At 42.7% G+C, this 15798-nt stretch overlaps 1 protein-coding gene across 22 annotated transcripts in view; it reads left to right on the top strand.

Annotated features, from left to right (window-relative positions):
• The window catches only part of KSR2 (kinase suppressor of ras 2), a 446664-nt gene that overhangs the window by 110332 nt on the left and 320534 nt on the right, over window positions 1-15798 (top strand). Inside the window, exon 1 of one of the 22 annotated variants that reach the window (XM_077875829.1) lies at window positions 2775-3007. The exons of 20 other annotated variants lie outside the window; for them this stretch is intronic. The gene's annotated coding sequence lies outside the window, so the exon portion shown is untranslated. Of the gene's footprint in view, window positions 1-2774; window positions 3008-3055; window positions 4142-15798 lie in introns of those variants that run through there. One more of the 22 variants, XM_077875828.1, reaches the window with a different exon arrangement.

The raw sequence follows: 15798 nt of genomic DNA, 5'->3' as shown, positions 1-15798 counted from the left end.
CAGAAATCTAAAAAAATCAGACTTACAAATATGCTGGCCTTAAGCCCTTCCTAATAATGTACAGAAATTGTATACAATTTCAATGTCAAATTCATGGCTAAATTATTCAGTTACACGTTTCAAACCAGAAAAGTGAATTCTTGCTCTAAATGGCCAAATTATTTAAAATCTTAAGAGAATAGAAAATAGAAAATAAATACTCCAAAGGTATGGACTCTTTACTTTTTATTTTATTTTCTAAAGATTTATTTATTTGAGACAGAAAGAGAGAGAGAGAGAGAGAGAGAGAGCGCGCACGCACATACAGAAGGAGAAGCAGAGGGAGAAGCAGGCTCCCCGATGCGGGGCATGATTCCAGGACCCCGGGCTCATGATCTGAGCTGAAGGCAGATACTTAACCGACTGAGCCACTCGGGTGCCCCGGCATGGACTTTTCAATTCAAATATTAATACTATGGATTTAATTATCTTAAATATGTCTATTATTCATCCTAGATTTTCCCAGGACTTAAAGGTGCTAAGCCATTCTGGACACTAGCTTGTTTCACATAATTCTCAGCTCAGATTCTCATGACATTTTTTGGGAGTTGAATTCTCTAATTGCCTACATCCCATGATGATCATTAGGGATGCTTTCTGGATTTTTTTTCTCATTTTCTGGATTTTTGGTCAGTGGTGCCCATAAGATGCCCTATCCTTGTTTATTCTCTCTGTGAAATATTTATGTAATTTTAGTCCATTTTAATTTCTCTGTACATAGCCACATGTGCTGAGTGATTGGTCTGTCCAGCAGTGTGGCTCTGGACAGAACAGGCTTCCAGGGTCAATGTGAAGAAGTGCCCCCTCCCAAAGAGACTTTACTTTTAGTGCCTGTGTGTTTTATGTTTTTTCCCCTGATGCATCTAGTCTTTATTTCTGGGATCTTAGTTCTACTTTACCTATAATGGAGGCAGTGGATAATAAGGCAACATATTGCTTAGGGAAGACCCTCCACAGATGCTTTTGGCTACTAATTGCATCTAGCTTTGTCCCCCCCAGCTGTCCAGGGACCATAGTCATGGCATCCCAGAATTTCTGCCTAATTCCTCCCCAGCTCTGCTTCCTCTAGTGGAATACCTGTCCCTCCCTCCCTCCTTCCTTCCTTCTTTCTTTTCCATCTATCTTTGTTACTTGCCAGGAGGTCTCATGGTTCAAAATGCAGGTGCGAAGGATGGACCCCCACCCTATGAGCTTATATTTCTCTGCACAGCTTGGTCCCTGGTGAATAATTAAGGAGGGGACCAGGGAGGTGGGCAGAAGGTGACTTAGGCCTTGTGCCCCTAAAATCAGCCCTGGACAAAACACGTGTTATTATTCATTACTCTTCATGCAGGCCCTCCTTGTTCCAAAAAGGCTGGGAGTGGTTACACCTGTGGCCAACCGAAGTTTGCCTTAGGGAACCCTGCATCTTATTTTTCTCCTGCTCCTTCTTCTCCTTTTTAGGATTGTTGGTTCTACATACATCGCTTGAAACTGCCCTCTCTGGAATTTCAGCCCCTCAAGACTCATTAATTTAATCAGATCACCTAATTGGCACTGCACTGGTAATGAGTGATAAAAAAACCGAAAGGCGGTGGTTCTGGACTTTTTGCCTTTGTCAGAACTATCTGGGGACCTTGTTTAAAAGAAACGAGAAGCCCCCTGGCCCCGAGAGTATTTGATTCTGCATGTGTGGGTTGGGGGAAGCAGGGGCTCAGCCTGTGTATTTTTAACGCTGTCCTGAGGGGGTTCTGCTGCAGGCTAAGTTGGACCACTTTAAAGTGTGGTGTGGAAGGAAAGAATTGGGGGCGACTTCGAGCCCTGCTTGCTTTCCATGTGACTTTCAGGCAGGTTGTTATTCTGTGCCTTCAGTTTCTCATCTTTATAATGGGTGTAATTGGACTCTTAGCCTTCCGTGTGTGTATGCAGTAAAATATTAATGAAGCACTTATCACAATGCCTGGCATGTAGTAAGTGCTTAGTAAAACTTAGCTCTGATAATGTTTATGACTATAATATTCTATATTAGTGTGTTGATGACAGCATCGTTATTAACCTAATTGTGTAGTAAAATGGTAGACGCAGGCTGGCATATAAGAAGTATCAACAAATGTCAGTTTTATCATTAGGAATATATACTACATGCTATATAATATAAATAATCTTATATTTCTAGTTATGTATTATATGCCTATAAATTCCTACCTATGATTTACATATGAACATATATTATACAGTATATAGACATACTACTGTATTCTAGCATGTTTTGTTACAGCATAAATATTAAAATTATAATGATGACTATGTGAGAAAGTTACCAGTGGGTCTGGCATCTAGTAAGTGCTCATTAAATCAATGAAACCCCCCCCCATTGTTTGTAATATTCATTAGCAATAGTGATGTAAAGAAAAGCCACTAGCAACATCGAGGGCCTTACTCCCAAGTGGTGTGCAGTGGGCATTTTCTGGCATCCGTGGAGGACAGCCCAGACTGGTGGGTCCCACCTGCTTTGACCAGAGGGACACCGCCCAGATGGATCTGGAGAGGGAGGACAGAGAGGTGGAAGGTGCACCTCCCAGGCCTCCAGCCCTCAGCAGGGAATTTGCCTACGGATGCAAATCAGCTGGTTACTTGAGACGTTAGCGAGTCAAATAATTCTCTCCCCCGTCAGCTGGCCCCGTGGAGCACCAGGGATGTTATGACAATGGTTGCCCTGGCAACCGCGGGAAGGCGTCGGGCGGCTGGCTGGGCCCCCGCCACGCAGCCGGGAACGCAGAGCCTTGGCCGCAGAGCCAGGGCCCCGCTGCTGGATGAGCTTCGCTCCCACTGGAAAAGGGGTTGGGACTTCCTGGGAGAGGCCTGGCCCTCCCCACCCCACGCCCCCATGAACCACCAAGAAAATGTCCTGAGTACTGACTGTGCCAGGCGCGGCTCTGCAAGCTGGGGGCAAAGCCTGTGGTGCTCTTTTGAGCTGGCATTCTGATGGGTGTGTGTGTGTGTGTGTGTGTGTGTGTGTGTGTGAGAGAGAGAGATGGTGCTGATGGGGGCGTAACCATGGAAACCAATCAACAGGCTCATTTGTGGGCTAAGGATAAGTGCTAGTGAGGAAAAAAGCAGGGTGGTGTGATGGTGACACTGGGGGGTGGTTGGGAAGGGGTGGTGCCCGAAGGGTAGGAAAGTACCATTTGTGCCTGTAGTGGAGGAGAGAGCTCTGGGCAATGGGGAGAATCGCGGGGCGACCCCCCCCCCCCCCCCCCCCCCGTGGGTTCTCGGCGGCTTCCAGCTGTCTGCTGCTAGCCGGTGCCTGCCAGCCCCGAGGCAGCAAGAGTAGGGTGTTTGCTGACAGGCAGCCCGGAGAGGGCCAGCGCTGTGGAGTCCGCCTCTTCATCCGTCAGATTTTCAGGCCAGTTACGCCACATTTCTGAGCCTCAGTTCCTCCATGTGTAAAATCCGTGGGAGATGAGACCCTCCCCTTGGCATTGCCGTGGGATTTATAGCAGAGGTGATTTGTGAAAGATCACATAGAAGATGCTCAGTCTCCCTTCCAGCTTTCACACACTCTGCTTTAGGTTTTTGTTTTGTTTTTGTTTTTGTTTTGAATAGCACCTAAGGGGGACCTGGCCGCTCAGTCAGAAGAGCGCGTGACTCTTAATCTTGGGGTCGTGAGTTCGAGCCCCATGCTGGATGTAGAGATAACTTTAAAAAAATTAAACAAAACAAGATAGCATCCAAGCAGTGCTGGTCTGGGGCTCAGCAAACTGAACCCCAGGAGCTTAACCATGGGTCAGTCCCAGGGTTTACCTTGGTGTAGATTCTAAGTGCAAAGTTCCCCATTACACATTAAAGATTTCAGACAGGATTATTTATAGTTCTGTCACATGTCTTGACTTTAAACATTTTTTTTTCTTGTTGTTTATGCTACTAAATTTACCATCATGCTAATACGAAGTACAGTAATAAGGCACTGAGGATGCTCAGATCCAGGAGGGTCTGAAAAAATTTTTTTTTTCCAGTCTGCGGTGGAAAGTGCCAGGCTGCCCCCTGGTGTGGAGTTGGAGAACTACACCTCTGGGTGCCTTTCTCTGTCAGGACTCCAGGGGATCCTTCCGACTTCATCCAGGTCCGGAGACCTTGTTTTGCACCCGTGCAGGGCGAGGGCAGGTGGTGGGCTCAGCATGGATGTGCTCTTTCCAGGAGCCCTGTGTTTATCTTTACTTGAAGGTGGTACCTTTGGACCTTGGGCCGTTCAGCTCTGCATTGACTTGAATTGAGGGTGACCTAAAAATAAATTAGGACACCTGGCAGGGTGAGGACATACAAAGACCCATTTGCAACTGTGCTTCTCAACCTTGACCTCCAGGCCTCTCTGCAGAAGCAGAGGACTATTGGGAAGAGGGCCCGTGACTGGTAATCAGAGCCTGAGTTTGAGTCCTGATCGGGTGTTGGCTTTTGTTGTATGAGCTCGGGCAGGATTCCAATGGCCAGAGTCTTAGTCCCCTGTCTGTAACATGGCAATAACAATTGAACACCCACTTCAGCATTGCCATGGTGCTCTCCTAAGGCTGTATCCCTGAAGCCCTTGTGCAGAGTAATGTATTTAGTCATGAAGGGGGTTCAGCTTCATCACCGAAATTCCCTGAGTGTGGAGGACAGTGACTCTCACACCCCCTGGGTGTGAAGAATCAGCTTTTCTGTTCTCCCAGTACTTTGTAGCCAATGCTTTGGTAAAATATGATAAAATGATTTTGTAGAAAAATGAAGGGGACTGAAATATCCAAACAAAATACAAGCCTCACTTTGAAGACATTGGATTTAAGAACAGAAAAGCACTCTGTCAAATCGCTATCAAAGTAATGGAATGCTCTCAATTTCTGTGCTTATCTGAAGGAGGCTGGCCTTCATAGCCTTCAGAGCAGGCCACACCTAGAATAGCTGAACAGCCCTGCCCTGGGGCAGGGAGGATGGGTCATTGATTTTGTATCCCTCCCTCTTGGTATTTAGAAAGCCCCTTAAGACACACACTCAGTAAATGAATGAATGGCAGGCCTTCTCCTAGAATAAACATAGAACTCCCACCGGTATCCTGTGATCATGGCACATTGCTATCTACGAGACTGTTCTCTTAATTTTGCACCCTTGTCCCTGTACTGAAGCCTGGCTGCTCCTCTGTTCTGGCTCCTCTCACCTGGTCTTGTGATTTGTGTTTGCACATCCACATCTGTCTCGTCTGCCCCCCTGGGAGCCCCTTCAGGCCTGGACCAGTGCAGACTGCTCTTTGAATTCCCAGGGCCCTGGACAGGGTCTTTCCCTTAGAGCTGCTCGGTGAATGCCTACTACCCACAGGAGCCCACAGCCCCAGAAGCCACATGGACTTCCGGAATTGGGTTTCTGCCCCCGTTTTGTTGTCCAAGGATCCCGATGCTTTAGCTTGTCAGAGAAACAAACTGCTTTCATTACGTAATTCAGACAGTAGATGAATGTTTCTCCTGCTTGCCTGACCCTCAGAGTCATTGGGGTGCTTGTGTTTTTATGAATTCCTGGGCCTTCCCCAGATTTGGTGAATCAGGCTTCCTAGGGGATGGGCCTGGAAGGTTGATATTTGAACAGATACCTCTAGATGATTCTTATGGTCAGGGAATTGGGGAAAATGGATGCTTATATGTAAAATTATCTTCTACCTTGGAGAGCTGCTAAAGCTCTATGGCTCTCAGTCTCCTCATCTGTAAAGTGGGGACATCTCTGGGGTTATGAAGGTTAAATGAAATAAGGTAAATGAAATGTTTAGCTGAATACCTGTACTGTGTATAACATACAGTATATAATAGTTATATATGTAGTTTAGTTATATATAGTATAATTATCACATGCATAATATAGGGTTATATGTAAACTTTTTTTTCTTTAAAGATTTTATTTATTTATTCATGAGAGACACACAGAGACAGGCAGAGACATAGGCAGATGGAGAAGCAGGCTCTCTATGCGGAGCCCGATGGGGGACTCGATCCCAGGACCCCAGGATCATGACCTGAGCCAAAGGCAGATGCTCAACCACTGAGCCACCCAGGTGTCCCTATAAACTTTTATATATAAACTTATTTAATGAAATGGTGGACATTGCATGTATCATATATATGAGATATATGTATCATGTATTTATCAGATATTGTCTAAGGGCTTTATACATGATTTCATGTAATCTTCATATATATATATATGTATATATATGTGATGTATATATGAACTGTCACAGCTAGCATTGTTGCATGGATTAAGAACGAACTGCAGGAAAAATGGAGACCTTATTTAATGAGGTGGCTGACTTTGACTATGTCCCACATAGCTTTATTGTTGCTAAGTGTCAGATTTTCATGAGGTTTGTGATGAATGATCATATAAGTAATTCAAACTTATAGAAAAATTATAAGATATACATGCACAGAAATAAGCAAATAAATCCCACTGATGATAATCCAGAGATGCAGTTTAACTTTTTCTTAACTTTAAATGGGGGCAGTGATGGGATCTATATCACAATGTCACTGTGTGGAGTAAGTAGACAAGTCACAAAAAGTGTTTATCACACCATTTGGCTCAGAGAGAACCCCTGTTGGCTGACAGCTGCGATTATTCTATGCTATCAATCTTGGGGACCCGCTGGGGGAAACTGCTAATTCCCAGGGGATATGTTCCACTTGGGAAGTATTGTTTGTCCAGCCTCACACTTGGGGCAGGTTTCTGGGTTTTTCCCTGCTCAGATTAGCTGTTCTCTTGTCCTGAAAGGTGACTGGTTCCCCTTTGCTTCAAGGGGAAGCCTCGGTCCTGTGATTGCCCTCTCTGCCTTTCTTCCCTACTCCGCCTGCTTCTTAAACCCATCTATCTCCCCCTCATTCCTAATGCATCATAGTGGGGATGCCCCTTGATTCTTGGTCCTGGGCAGGTATAGAAGGTCCAGTCTCTGGGTGACTCTGGAAACATCTCCCAGAATTCAAGCATTCCTTCAACAGATAGTTAGGACACTATGTTCATGTCAGAGGAGGGCTCAGCTTGCTTTCTGCACAGACAGTATCTCATGTGATGCCTCAGCAGGCCTGTGAGGAAAGGTGGTATGTGCCCATTTTACAGATGAGAGAGTAGAGGCTCAGGGAACTAATGTGACTTGCCAAAGCCTCAGAACTAGAATTTAGAAACTCACTTCTCCCACAATACCTGGAAGCCTTCCCAAGATGAGTGAGGCCTGACTTTGGATTTCCAGTTCAGTGAGAAGGATCCGTGAGCAACTCATAGTGCAACATTCTGCAAAAGGGAGGGAACTTTGGGATCATGCTGTGGTTCCCCAACTTACATAGTTTTGTGGATCTGGGTAAGTGATTTAACCTCTTGACACCTCAGTTTTCTTGTTCACAGAATGGGCTCAGAATACCAGCCTCACAGCTAACATTGTTGCATGGATTAGAAATGAACAGACACATTCAAAGCACTTGTCCTACCGTGCCAGGCTCACTGCAAGTATTTAGTAAATGGTGGCTGCTCTCATGGCTGTTGTTCCTGAAAACGCTTTATCAGAGCCGACAAAGATGCCCCCAGCAGACATCACAGAACTGCTCACATCATGGGCTTTTGACCCTGGGATCAAAGGAATCCCTCATGCAGAAGATTAAAAAGAATGAGTTAGATCTGTATGAACTAACAGAGAAAGATGCTTGAGGCTTGCTACTGAGTGAAAAAAGTAAAGATATAATTTATGTGGAAAAAAATAACCCTACACATCCAACTGTGCTGTGGAGTTTATACACACACACACACACACACACACACGGACATGCATAGAGGCATAGAAAAAGGTCTGGAAATATGGACACCAACCTAGTCTCTGTTGTTACTTCCATTATGTCTAGGGAGAAGAAAGCCAGCATTAGTAGGAGTGGGCAAAGGGGGCTTTGGCCTCATCTGAAATAGTCCAACTTTTCCACAAGGAAAAGATACACATGTACTTGTTAAATAATTAACATTAAAATAAAGTTACCCTTTCTGCAATATTTTGGGCTTGGAATCAGATTGGGTTTGAATCTTTGCTCTCTACTTACTAGCTATGTGATCGTGAACAAATGGCTTAACTTCTCTATGCATAATTTCCCCATCCATAGAATGTAGATCTTAACAGCATCTAGCCTCTGGGAATGTGTAAATATATTGACATGATGTGTGTTAGTTCTTTAGCCTGGGCTTGGCTCATAGAAGTGCTCAATAATGGTACTTTTACTATTGTGCTTACTTCATTTATCCAAATGATAAATCCTTCCAAATCTAGAAAGGGCTTCTTAACCTTTTGAGAGATATCCAGTGTCTTCATTATTAGCTGATGATAATGCAAGGAAAACTGTGATAAATGTTATAAGAGAGCATGTAAAAATAAAATGCCGAGGACTTGCTGGAGAAGGTGACATTTGAGATGGACTTCAGAGAAAAATATTTCCATGAGTTGATGGGGTGGTGTATCAGCTATGTGCCCCCATAATGCTGCGTAACAAATGACCAGAAAACCTTAGTTGCATACAACATAAATGCTTGTTAGCCATGCATCTGGGGGTCAGTTGGAGATTCCTGGCTCTTCTGATCTTGACTGGGCTCACTCACAGCTAGGCAACAATTGGCTATTGTCTGAGTTGAGATGGTTTTGTCTGGGGTGTCTGGGAAGACTTGGCTTTACTCTACATGGTCTCTCATCCTTCAGTTGACTAATTAGCCTGGACACATTCTTACATAGATGGCAGATCCAAGGCAGCAAGAAGAACCATGCAAAGCCTTTTTATTTTGGCCAAGGCAAGAAGCTTCACCAACTGATTGCAGGGTTGTAGGCACAGACTCTGCCTTTCTTGTGAGTTAATTGTAAGGGCACATTGTGAAGGGTACAGGGCAGGAGGCATGAAGGATTCGGGGCATCTTTACAATCTACCCACAGGTGGGTATAGAAAGGACTTCTAGATGGGGGAGCCTGAGCAAAATCATGGAGGGGCAACATTTGAGGTGATGTGTTTAGGGAATTGCATGGAAACGAAAGAGGTAAGGAAGGAGAAATGGACTACAGTTGAACCCCGAATAATGTCTGAGTTTGAACGTTTTTCTGTAGAACAGTATTTCCCAAACTCATTAGTTTGATACCACCATTGTGCTTTTTGCCATATCTGTATATGTTCTTTAAACCAACTCAGTTTTTTTTAAAAAAAATATTTTATTTAAGAGAGTGAGAGAACACGAGTGAGGAGAGGGGCAGAGGGAGAGGGAGAAGCAGGCTCTCCACTGAGCAGGGAGCTGGATGCGGGGCTCAATCTCAGGACCCCAGGATCATGACCTGAGCAGCTGAAGGCAGATATTTAACTGACTGAGCCACCCAGGTGCCCCTAAACCAACTCAATTTTTGAAAACATACATATACTTATTTTTTTTAAGGTTTTACTTATTTATTCATGAAAGACACACAGAGAGAGAGAGGCAGAGACACAGGCAGAGGGAGAAGCAGGCTCCACGCAGGGAGCCTGATGTGGGACTTGATCCCGGGACCCCAGGATCACGCCCTGGGCTGAAGGCAGACACCAAACCGCTGAGCCACCCAGGGATCCCCCCATACATGTATTTAAAAATAAAACATTATTCAACTATTGTAACAGAAAACTAGTACCACTTGCCATAAATGGAAGCAACCAAGAAAATAAACACCATACAAACAGTAGTGTCATTATATCACAGTCACTATTGTTACCTGCCCAAGGCTGTGAGTCTGTGTCCTGCTGTCTCTTATAGAGATCAGCAAGTGTTAGGTGTTAAGGACGTAGCATCACTGAACAGAGACTGTCTCCTTGATATATGGTGAGATGGCTGAAGAGAGATTTGGAGAGAGGACATGTTTACTGTGGCACTCATTGTCACTTAATGCAATGCCTCAAGTTATCAGTGTTACCCAGACTTGGGAGATCTGCTACTTAAGAATGGGTTTTTGAGCAAGGTAGTGACATGGCTCCCTTGCTCCTGCCATTCGGTATCAACGCTTAGTCCAATTTTTCAATCTTCTGGGGCAATGAATGCTTAATTAAAAGTATGAGAGGGTAGCCTGGGTGGCTGAGCGACCTTTAGCCCAGGGCTTGATCCTGGAGACCCAGGATCCCTGCATGGAGCCTGCTTCTCCCTCTGCCTGTGTCTCTGCCTCACTCTCTCTCTCTCTCTGTCTCTGTGTCTCTCATGAATAAATAACTAAAATCTTTAAAAAATATTTAAAAGTATGAGAGACTGGGGCACTAGCTGTCTCAGTGGAGTGTGTGACTCTTGATCTTGGGTTTGTGAGTTCGAGACCCATGTTGGGTAGAGATAACTAAATAAAACTTAAAAAAAAATAACGGTATGGGAGACATGATGTCACTGGCTTTCTTTGTTTCTGTAAGTCAAGAAACCATATTGTGGGGCACCTGGGTGGCTGGGTTGGTTAAGTGTCTGCCTTTGGCTCAGGTCATGATCTCGGGGTCCTGGGTTGGAGCCCCATATCCGGGTCCCTGCTCAGCAGGAGCCTGCTTCTCCTTCTCCCTCTGCCACTTCCCCTGCTTGTGCTCTCTTTCTTTCTCGTCAAATAAATAAATAAATAAAATCTTTAAAAAACAAATGAAAGAAAGCATATTGTTTTTATTTATTCAAGAAAACACATTCTTATTTCTTTCATCATATTTGAAATCCAACATGGGCATATATAAACATAGAATAATAAACAGCAAAACTTTGTTTATTTAGGTGGAAAGTCTGAGGAAGGCCAGTAAGCAAAAATCCCAAATTTATAGATATTGTTAATAATAAAGTAAGCATATGTTACTTTTTAAGCAATTTCTATAAGTTGGTTGGATTTAAATCCTATGAATTTCAGAATCAGGATTTAAATAATGAATTGGGAGATAGTTTTCATTTTAATCCAACTAAAAGTACATTTCTTTGCAGTATAATGTACATTTTAAACATTGGAGAAAGGATATGTTTGATCTTTTTTTCATATGTTTGATCTTTAAAGAACATATATTTTGAAATAGATTAAGTTAATTTTATTTTTTTAAGATTTTATGTATTCATGAGAGAGAGAGAGAGGTAGAGACATAGGCAGAGGGAGAAGCATGCTCCCTATGGGGAGTCTGATGCAGGACTCAATCCCAGGACCCTGAGATCATGACCTGAGCCAAAGGCAGATGCTCAACCACTGAGCCACCCAGGCATCCCAAAACAGAATAATTTTAATTTATTAGAAAGACTTTTCCTGGTACTGAGAGTTAGTAAATTGGGGGCACAGCCCCTTTGAGGTAACTGTGGCAGATGCTTGTGAGTTTGGGTGGTACAAAATCAGCATTATTGGTGTGGCATTTGGAGTGGTTCTTCAGCACCACTTTGTGTGAAAAATCCCTTTTAACTCTCCTCACCATCTTGTGAAGTAGGTACGCTTGTTATAGCCTTCAGTTTCCAGGTGAGAAAACTGAGGTCAGGGCGGTTTTGAAACTTGCTTGAGGTGGTTCAGCTACTAAGGAGTGCAGTGCAATTGGAGCTTAAGTTAGCCTGACTCTGGTGCCCAAAGTTCTGGCTCCTTCCTGAGGCTTGCCTCTTATTCCAGCACACTGGCATGGAAAACAAAATTCAAGATTTGTACAGTATGGTCCTCTTTCTCTGGTACTATATTGTGCATTTCTATTTTTTCAATTACTAGGAAGCCCTCAGCTTAAAACCGTGCAAAGCAAGCAAGCTTGCTAGGCACACTTACTGCCAGTCAAAGATGGCATTTATCTGAGGGTCTGAGAGATCTATTTTGCTTTTAATTACTGGAGTTTCTTTTCTGCATGATGAAGAAAGTTGTAATCTGAGATCTCCTCTGTCCTGAAGCTTCCTCAAATGGATAGAGAGTGAGTGATAACTGCTGGAGACAGATTTCATATCTAAATCTTCAGAAGTTCAGAGCTGACTTTGATTCTCTGTACCAGAAATATCAGAAGGAAGGCAAATTTTTGGTTGATCATATTCGTTATTGAATTCCCAGAGCCCAACGAGGTGCCTGGTGCACTGGTGAATAGGGGGCACTTAGTAAATATTTTATGAATGAATGAGTGACCCAAAGGTTAGGTAGGTATATGCAAAGCATGGAGAAGATGCCTAAACTAAGTCTTAAATTAAAAAAAAAAAATCCTTCTGGGGCACCTGGGTGGCTCAAGCAGTTAAAATTCTGCCTTTGGCTCAGGTCATGATCCCAGGGTCCTGGGATTGAGCCCTGCATTGGGTTCCCTGCTCAGCGGGGAGTCTGCCTCTCCTTCTGCCCCTGCCCCTCCACTCATGCTCTCTCCCTTTCTCTCTCTCTTGCAAAGAAAATCTTAAAAAAAATTCTTTCAAATATCAAAAAAGCAAAGCCGTATGTACTTATTATAAACATCAAAATAGCATCTGTATACAGATGTATACTTTTTAAGTGAGTGCCCCTCCTCCCCCCATGCTTGTTTGCCATTGCAGTTCATTGTAATCTGCCCAATATCTTTCTATATAATTATATCATTGACATACCGAGATTTATTTATTTATATATTTGTTAAGATTTTATTTTATTTTTTATTTTTTTTAAGATTTTATTTATTTATTCATGAGAGACACAGAGAGAGAGAGGCAGAGACATAGGCAGAGGGAGAAGCAGGCTCCATGCAAGGAGCCTGACGTGGGACTTGATCCCAGGACTCCAAGATCACACCTTGGGCCGAAGGCAGGGACCAAACCGCTGAGCCATCCAGGGATCCCCTATTTTATTTTTTAAATGTTTTATTTATTTATTCATGAGAGACCCAGAGAAAGAGAGAGGCAGAGACACAGGCAGAGGGAGAAGCAGGCTCCTTGCAGGGAGTCCAACATGGGACTCAATCCCAGGACCCTGGGATCACACTCTGAGTCAAAGGCAGACACCCCACAGCCAAGCCACATAGGTGTCCCTAAGATTTTATTTTTAAGTAATCTTTACACCCAATGTGGGGCTCAAACCCACAACCCCGAGATCAAGAGCCTTGTGCTTCACTGAGCCAGCCAGGTGCCCCGACACACATAGAGTTTTAAAAATATAAATGTAATTATAGTATACGTATGTTGTCTTTGCAGATTGCTTTTTCACTGAAAATGAAAATCTTGGAGATTTTCCCAAGCCAATATGTATCAGTCTACCTTATTTTTGAAAGTTTATATAATATTCCATCCTATAGATGTGCTATAATTCATTCATACTTAGCTTTTTGGGTAATGTACCTTTTAATTATTTTATCATTTTAAAAAAAGACATAGTTTTTATTTTTTTAAAAGATCTTATTTATTTATTCATGAGAGACACAGAAAGAAGCAGAGACACAGACAGAGGGAGGAGCAGGCTCCATGCAGGGAGCCCAATGCGGGATTCAATCCCTGAACCCCAGGATCACACCCTGAGCCGAAGGCAGATGCTCAACTGCTGAGCCATCCAGGTGCCCCATTATTTTATCATTTTTTTAAAAAGAGTTTATTTATTTATTTATTTATTTATTTGAGAGAGAAATAGAGAGCTGAGGGGAGAGACAGAGGGAGAGAAATTCTTCAGCAGACTCCACACTGAGTGCAGAGCCCCACATGGTGCTCAATCTCATGACCCTGAGATCACTACCTGAGCTAAAACTAGGAGTCAGACACTTAACCAATTGTACCCCCCAGGTGCCCCTGGGTTCATGTACCTTTTTAAACATTATTTTCAAGTTTTAAAACTTAATTGTGCTGCAGTAATGAGCAAGCCTTTATCCCATGTACAAGCATATATAAGTATGCCTCTAGGGTGGAGTCCTAGAAGTGAAACTATTTAAATGTTGAGACTAAAATCCCTTGGCCCTCCAGTGGCATTCTCAATGGTGTCTCCCATTCTTCCTGACACTGGATAGTATCTTTGTAAAAGAAATGTTGCCAACTCATCTAAACATTTTTTCCATTTATAAGCAGGTAATACATATACATTGTATTTTCTAATTTTGCTGTAGAGAAGCAAATAGAAACAATCTCTATCGATAATCTGAATATTTAATAATAATCCCATCATTAATAATCTTAATAATCTTAGTTGTAATTATTATTAATCTTAGTAATCTTAATCACCCATAATCTTACTATCAGAGATAACTGCAGTTCACATTTTATAATATACCCTTCCACAGCTTTTCTATGTATATATACACAAATAGTTGTATACATTTTTATGATTATTTGTACATTATAAATATTATACATATTTTATACCTTATTTTTAATGATACACCATCATATAGATATATTGTAATCTTCCCCTCTTGGTGAAGAGTTTAATTGTTTCCGATCTTTCTTGGCTATTATCAACTTAAGCAAAGCTATGTGAATATTCTTAATTATTTATTTAGGATAAAACCCTACAGCAGCACTGTCCTTTAGAAATACATTGACAGTGGGACATCTGGGTGGCTCAGTGGTTGAGCGTCTGCCTTTGGCTCATGGCTTGATCCCGGGGTCCTGGGATCGAATCCCACAGCGGGCTCCCCGCAGGGAGCCTGCTTCTCTCTCTGCTCATGTCTCTGCCTCTCTCTGTGTTTCTAATGAATAAATAAATAAAATCTTTAAAAAAAAAAAAAAAAAAGGACGCCTTGGTGGCTCAGCGGTCAGGTGCCTGCCTTTGGCTCAGGTTGTGATCCCGGGATCTGGGATTGAGTCCCACATCAGGATCCCTGTGAGGAGCCTGCCTCTCTCCCTCAGTCTGTGTCTCTCATGAGTAAATAAATAAATATTTTTAAAAAATAAAAATAAATAAAAAAGAAACACATTGAAAGTGACAGATGTGTGCCAAATGTGTAATTTAAAATTTTCCAGTAGTCACATTAACAAAGAAATAAATTAAATTCATATTAATAATATATTTTATGTAATCCAGCATATTCAAAATATTATTTAAACATATAATCAGTGTAAAAATATTAAGGAGATACTTTATATTACTTTTTCCTACTAAGTCTTTGAAATCAGGTATGGATTTTATACTTAGAGCACCTCTCAATTGAGATGCTAAAATTTCAGTTTTGAAGTAAAGTGTAATTCTATCAAAGTAATAGTTACGTTTAACAGAAAAACATTTTACAAGGCTTCTATTTTTTTTTAAAGATTTATTTATTTGAGGGCAGCCTGGTGGCGCAGCGGTTTGGCGCCGCCTGCAGCCCAGGGCGTGATCCTGGAGATCCGGGATCGAGTCCCACATCGGGCTCCCTGCATGGAGCCTGTTTCTTCCTCTGCTGTGTCTCTGCCTCTCTCTCTCCTGCTCTGTATCTCTCATGATTAAATAAAATAAAATCTTAAAAAAAAAAGATTTATTTATTTGAGAGAGACAGCATGAGTGGGAGGGGCAGAGGAAGAGGGAGAGGGAGAGAATCCCAAGCAGGCTTCACACTGAGTGTGAGCCCCAACTGGGGGCTCGATATCATGACCCTGAAATCATGACCTGAGCCGAAAATCAAGAGTTGGATGCTTAACTGGCTCTGCCACCCAGGCACCCCTATGGCTTACATTTTTAAAATTTCAGTTAAGTAAGGTTAAAATTCCATTCTGTGGACAGACTGGCCATGCTTTGACTGCTTAGTTAGCCACACGTGGCTAGTGGACTACCATTTTGGACATTTCACGCAGACCTGAAATCAGTTTCATTCTCATAAACCAAAGCAGGGAAAGGAGTGTGTCTGCGAAGAGGATCTGAGC

Source organism: Canis aureus, chromosome 27, assembly GCF_053574225.1.
Source record: "Canis aureus isolate CA01 chromosome 27, VMU_Caureus_v.1.0, whole genome shotgun sequence".
Lineage (NCBI taxonomy): Eukaryota > Metazoa > Chordata > Mammalia > Carnivora > Canidae > Canis > Canis aureus.
This window is presented reverse-complemented; position numbering and strand designations above follow the sequence as displayed.